Genomic DNA, 6,713 nt, shown 5'->3' with positions numbered 1-6,713 from the left:
AACCCGCTCCTGGACTATTAACCCGGACCCTTATGTACCTAAGACCACAAGGGTACCGGAGCCATCACTGAAGCCTCTCCTCCCAAGGCCTTGGGAACTTAGTGAAGCTGAAACCAAATTGGCCGCTTCTGCTGATTATGAGAAATGGAAGGCGGATATGAAGGCGATAAAAGAGCCTGAGCCCAAGCAAGTATTCACTGAGAAGCAAAAGAAGTGGGCTAAGGATTTTTTGACGACACCGTCCCAAGCCGAGTTGAATATGCCTGACGACTATGGACATGAACTTCGTAGGCAAGCAAAAATATTGAAGGAGGAGAAAGAAGAAAGTAAAAAAAGCGGGAAACAAGTTGACCAGCTCGGGATGCAGAAGAAACAATCGATCCCCCCGCTCATAGTGAAAGCCGGTCCGGAAGAGGACCCCGAGATCATAGCAGCTGCGGCAACACTTGGATTGACTGTAGCGAGTGCCATGAAACAAGCGTCCGAGATGGGTTTGACTCTTCGTGCCTTCTTAGGCCTTGAGGATGCGCCAGTATGTGAGATAGCATTACAATATGTGCGGAATGGGCCTCTCGTCGAGCCTGCGCGGGAAAAGAGTCTACCACCACAAATGCGAAATCTGCTACGTTGGTACAAGCAATTCATAACATGGGCCGACAAAGAATATGTTTATGCGGATGTTACAGAGGAGCATCACACCAAACGGTACTCTGTACAAGTTCATATGAGTGAATTGTTCCAGCTGTTCAATCTGCGCGACCTCGACAAATCTATGCTGAGTTGCTACGTTCTGTAAGTGATTTATTTCTACCTCATCTCGTTCTTCATTGCCTGCACTATATATATATATATATATATATATATATATATATATATATATATATATATATATATATATATATATTGTCCTAACTATATTGTTGCGTACGCTATTATGCAGATTGAAGATTTGGGAATGCAAAATAAGAAACATCCATGATGTTGGGTTCATTGACCCACATATCGTTAATGGACATGTGTTACAACATCACCCCGAAGACGTGGAGAAAGACTTGTACAAGTTTCTTAGAAAGCATCAACTCAAAAGTCATATTCTATTTCCTTACCATTTTGGGTGAGTGTTTCTCTCTTGTGCCCATTCTCTTTTGTTTACTCCATGCATGGTATGTCTAATCGATGAGTTATGCATGACTGTGCATGTAACGTGTCCGCAGGTTCCACTGGATTCTGCTAAATATTGAACTTCACACCTCCAGAGTTCTAATCATGGACTCTATGGATTCGGATCCAAAGCGTTGGGCCGACATGAGAAAAATGCTGCAAAAGTAATTATTTTCAATCATTTGAGCTCTATATCGATCGGTCTCTTTCGTTCATTTCCTAATATCAAGTAACTAATAACTCCCTTGTTCATTTAATTTTCTTTGCCCTGTAGGGTTTGGAGACGGTTCTCAGAAGAAATTGTCGGTGAATTCAAACATGAGCTAGATTTTAGAAGGTTAGTTAATGTGGATAAGCAGCCACCGGGGACCAATCTATGTGGATACTATGTTTGTGAGAACATCCGGAGACACACCTCTGAGCGGAAGGCATCGGATAGTGTGTGGAAGGCGACGGATAACTTGCGGAGGAGGCTTAGTCCAGAAGCTCGCTTCCGACCAATTCAAGATGAATTAGCAGGATTTTTCATGAGGGAAGTCATCAATCCTAAAGGAGAACACTACACCGAGGACGAAGAAATTTATATGCATACCCGAGATTGAAACTTGTTCGAAGTTGTATATGGTCATCCATCCTAATTGTGTATGGAAACTTGTTCGAAGTTGTATATGGTCACCCGAGATTGAATATATATTATATATTCCTCTTGAATTCTTCTTGTTTGAAATTTCATATGCATGCATATAGTAGCGTAGAATATGTGTACTGAAACTTCATCAAAATTAAAATAAAACACAAAATAAAATATAAAATAAACAAAACACTACAAATTAAAAAGAAACCAGGTTTAGGGAGGCTAAAACCCTAAACCTGCGGAGGAGGTCTTTAGTCCCGGTTAGCCACGAGAACCGGGACTAAAGGTCCTTCGCCCCGACGGACCACTGGCGCCCACGTGGACGGGCCTTTAGTCCCGGTTAGCCACGAGAACCGGGACTAAAGCCTTTAGTCACGGTTCGTAAGAGGCGCGACTAAAGGGGGGTCTTTAGTCGCGCATATTTAGTCCCGGTTGCACAGCCGGGACTAAAGGCCTTTGCGAACCGGGACTAAAGGCCTTTTTTTCTACCAGTGAAACCCAAGGGCTGGAGAGGTGCACGGTGAGGTTAGCCATTTCTTCGCTTTCGATTCGACTTTGATTCCGACTTGATGTGCATAGTATTGTACGTACACACTGATGACGTATTTTCTTTTTGCTCTTGAGAATTAAGAAAAATACTAAACCAAAACATTAATTTTTACAGGTACGCATACACATCTACGTACAGATACCAAGCCAGTGGTAGTGATACAAATCAAAGAGTTCCTAATCAACTGTCCTGAGCGCAAAGCAGCCTCACCTTTCGCGCACCGTCGTGAACCAGACTCACTTTTCTTTGATATCCATCAATGTCATGATCGATTCCTACAATATCCTATGAACTTCCAAGACAAAACCAAACCCTGCGTAAATGTTTCTTTCGTGGAATATAAAAGCAAACGAGATCACGAGAAGATGTGCTACTAAACTGCACCGATAAACAAAGACGGTATCCACTGTAGCGCATGGTATTAGACATGCTCTTTATAAACTCTCATCTAAATTATTTCTCATAGCTAGTGAGGCAAGATTGGGTCAATCGATTCGCAGATAGCATATGTATCGCCAGTCCTATAGGATTCAACATCTAACATTTCTGCACCTGAATCATATCGGTCACAATCCAGAAAAGTTTCAGAAATTGTCCATTGCTGAAGAACAGCGTTCGGATTTAGTTACTGAAATTCTTTCACTACATTGCAGAATCATCCACAAGCAATCAACCAAACGTTGCAGTCATTGGCAGGTCGATTAGTAGGTAATCTGATGATCTAATATGGCGTATAATCTGGGTGGGACCATGAAAACTTCTCAAGAGAAGTAGTATAGTTGAAACATCAGAATAGACATGAGGAGAACATTACACTTTCATACATCAGACAACTACAACAATAGCTTGACTGAGTTAATCAAGCACATGTTAAGTTTGTTGTTTTGACAGCAAGCCTACACAAAGAGTAAGAAGCGCAGGATCATAGTAGGCATGGTTATTAACAAAGCAGAAACAACATGATTTATTTAACCATAAATAGGAATTTTCTCCACAACAGCTATATAATTTCTCCAACAGCATACATATAGCAAAGCTTTCACACCTATGAGACCTGGGACCACACTGTAAAATCTGACCAAGTACTGTGTTACCAGAAAAACAAAATCCCTACCGTTGTCACACTTTTCAAACTTGTAAGATTGCTAACCTTTCGGGTTATTCCTCTGGTTGGATGCTAGTCAAATCTTCGAATGAAATTTTCCACTAAGCTGAAAAACAACAGAAATAATATATATATATATAATACAAAGAGATGTAGAGTTCTACAATATCTGAATCAACCTAGTGTCTGCTTGAAAGGGGGGTACATTTGAAAAATAAGGAAGCAACAACCAAGTGTCAAACTACAATCAATTTATCTCCAGATGAATAAATTAGTAAGCTCGGATTCATACAAAAAATTGATTGGCTATGTTCTGTAAGCTGTTTTCTGCCAAGAAAAAGTGTGAGAGTTTCAGCATTGTTTCAAAACTGTAATTGATCAGCGGCAAGTTCACTGCATAATTAGGATGCAGAGGTGATGCTGATTAGTGCATGTCCGTACTGATTGTACCTGGCTACAGTACGTTGGTAGTACTAATGGATACCCATAATACCAATCATGGGTGACACTGGATTCTGACTAATTGCTGAAGTTTGCCTGGAAGTGCAATGGAGTACTTTACCCAATTGATACAACATTTGGTTAAGCCTATCACTATGAAAATTAATAGTGCGTACCAAGCAGCAGTTCCAAATTCAGCAGTCAAAGAAAGTGTTTAGACATGCTAAATTAAGTCTGCGCACTTTATTTCTTAGCGTACGCGCTAATTAGACCGAAGCGCGCACGTCGTGGAAAATCCACCGTAACGATAACTGGTCCACGTGCTTCGCCAGGCCCTCGCTCCTCTGCGGAAAAATAATAGTAACATGTTAGGTCAGCACACACTAATTAACATAGTGCGACCATGCATGGGAACATCGCCCAGCCCAACTGTTAGTTCCTATCATCAGTAATTGGGCATGTAGGAAGTAGTAGTATGGTTTAGTTTAGCCCTTGTGTAGTAGCATGATTCAGTTTAGCCCTTGCCTATAGACCTAAATCAAATTTGGAACAGACACGATAACAGATGTAAACTCGATCAAAGGGTCTATCGAATTTTCAGAGATGTGTTTTATCAGACAACAAACAAGCAGTCTGCAATAACTTTGCTAATCATGAAAATAAGAAATCTTATATATGTTGTGATGTTGGATTTTCAATCTCTTCTTCATGGAGCTTCCTTTTGCATCAAGGTTTCTGCATGCCACAATAGTAAAATCAGGTCAGGGCAAATTCTAAATATAAGAAACAGCAGAATATCCAGTGCTACTGTACTATTGACAAAACCATCAAAATTTCATAAGCCAGTTTATTCGAAGATTACTAATTTAGGCTGCTTGCACTTTGGTTGCTCACAAAATATGAACTGGCTCCACTGCCTTGTAAATTTCATATTATTTTCAATATAAGCATAACATCCATGGTTCAGTTACCAAAGATAGTATATAGACCTGACCTATTTTTTTAAAAATATTTTCAGTTTCTCATAGAGAACGGACCTAAGTTCTTTTTGAGGGGCCATGTCCACATACAATTTCTCAAGCTTCTGAACCCCGAGTTTCCTGTCTTGTAATTCTTTGTAGGTGGAAGCTATTTTGTGACATACATATTGTGGCTAAATATTGATTAACCCTGGTTGAATACATAGTAATGATCCTAAGTCATTACAGAGAGAAAAAAGTATGTAGAAAAATAAAGTTCAGTAGTAAAGAAAAAAAGAGATAAACTTGTACTAATTGTACTTTGAGAGGATGAGTTTGATGATGAACACATGGGACTCACACATCGGATTAATCGAGCTCAAGGAGCGTGCGGGCCACCTCCTTAATCACCGCCGCCACCTTCGTCTTCAAGTCAGCCTCCGCAGAGCCCACAAGCTCCACCCCCTTCCACCGCTGGCACCAGCGTAAACATTGCCGTCCCGCTGCGATGCACACAACCACCACTATCTTCCCCATAGCCGTGCCTAGATCCCAACCAAGGATTGATCAATCAGCCCCAAATCTCTCACACGTATTTTTTTTTGGATCTGAGAGACCCTCTTGAATCGGTGGAGATCCTTGATAGAGGGCGGGATGGGGTAGGGCAGAGCTGACGGCACCGAGGTAGGACGGAGGAGGCTGGGCAGCCGCATTCATGGGGCGGCGGCGTGGGGGCTGCGCGTGATGGGAGAGAGGCGGCTAGAAGACGAGGAGAACGTGACCCTGTCCCGTGTGCGTGCGGGATCGACGGCCCAATCACAGATTTCTCATCCCCGAATTAATACCACCTTGTTTATATTACGATTTTGTCCATACAAATTGTAAAAGCATATTATAACATGAGAAGAAAACGTATTGTGACGGTGAACCCAACAAAGTCAATTCGTGCTTTATTATTATTATTATTATTATTATTATTATTATTATTATTATTATTATTATTATTATTATTATTATTATTATTACTACTAGCACAGATGCCCGTGCGTTGCAACGGGAGATTTTTTGACGTGAATTCAAATTTAGTGAGAATTGTTAAAGCTTGTTCATTTCACCAACTTGCTTCCTGCGCACCTTCTTCAAGTCAATTTTGACAAAGTGCTCGTTCTTCTGTCCAACTTTGACAAATTCTATATGAATATGGATAAAGGAAGGTAATAATTTAAAAAAAATCTAGTGCACTCCATATCTTAAAAAGTAACAAATATGGTTACTCATCCCGCAAAAAAATGCTACTTTCCTCTCTAATGATTGTTCTTGTGATTGTGTGAACATAATGTAATTGTCGTCGTGTCTACCAGAGTTTCACTAAAAGGGGAAAAATGAACAATGAGCTAAAATCAGGAACCGAGGAAGAAAATTGTGGAAGTTACAATCTTTTGTTCAAAATTGTACAATTAAAATATGCCCTTGCGTTGCAGTGAAAAACTATTATCCCCGCATGGCCGCATCCTCCTACTAAATGAACACGTTTTCAAGACTCAAGAATAGCTATAGAGATGTGCTAGAGATATAAAAAACCTTTGAAATTATATACTAAAATGAGATGAGGACTTTTAAATGCAATTGAAACTAAAAGGGCTACGATGTCAACATGGCCTAATTTCATAAAAGCATCCATGGTAGTTTTGGTCCTATAAAGGTAGCCTCATACACTTCAAGCATCAGAGTCGTTGTCTCCTAGCTTGATGTCCCTCTAGCCTTAAAATATATCTCCAACAAATGAAAAAAGTAAAATTAATTGGTCTCACATACTGTAACTGAAAGCGTTGTAGCTGGTGTGTTTATTAAGGGAGCGGTTAG

General features: G+C 40.4%; 1 long non-coding RNA gene across 2 annotated transcripts; it reads right to left on the bottom strand.

The window, feature by feature from the left end:
- Positions 1–4,455: 4,455 nt before the first annotated feature.
- LOC120968194 (uncharacterized) lies at positions 4,456–5,654 on the bottom strand. Of its 2 annotated transcripts, XR_012189675.1 has the most exons (3): positions 5,212–5,654; positions 4,929–5,061; positions 4,456–4,626 (listed from the first exon to the last, which is right to left on the bottom strand). It is a non-coding gene; the product is annotated as an uncharacterized lncRNA (long non-coding RNA). The 2 variants fall into 2 exon arrangements; XR_006666457.2 differs by lacking the exon at positions 4,929–5,061.
- Positions 5,655–6,713: the final 1,059 nt, after the last annotated feature.

Source organism: Aegilops tauschii, chromosome 7, assembly GCF_002575655.3.
Source record: "Aegilops tauschii subsp. strangulata cultivar AL8/78 chromosome 7, Aet v6.0, whole genome shotgun sequence".
In the NCBI taxonomy this organism is placed as follows: Eukaryota; Viridiplantae; Streptophyta; class Magnoliopsida; order Poales; family Poaceae; genus Aegilops; species Aegilops tauschii.
Note: the sequence above shows the minus strand (reverse complement) of the source record. Positions and strands in the feature narration are given on the sequence as shown.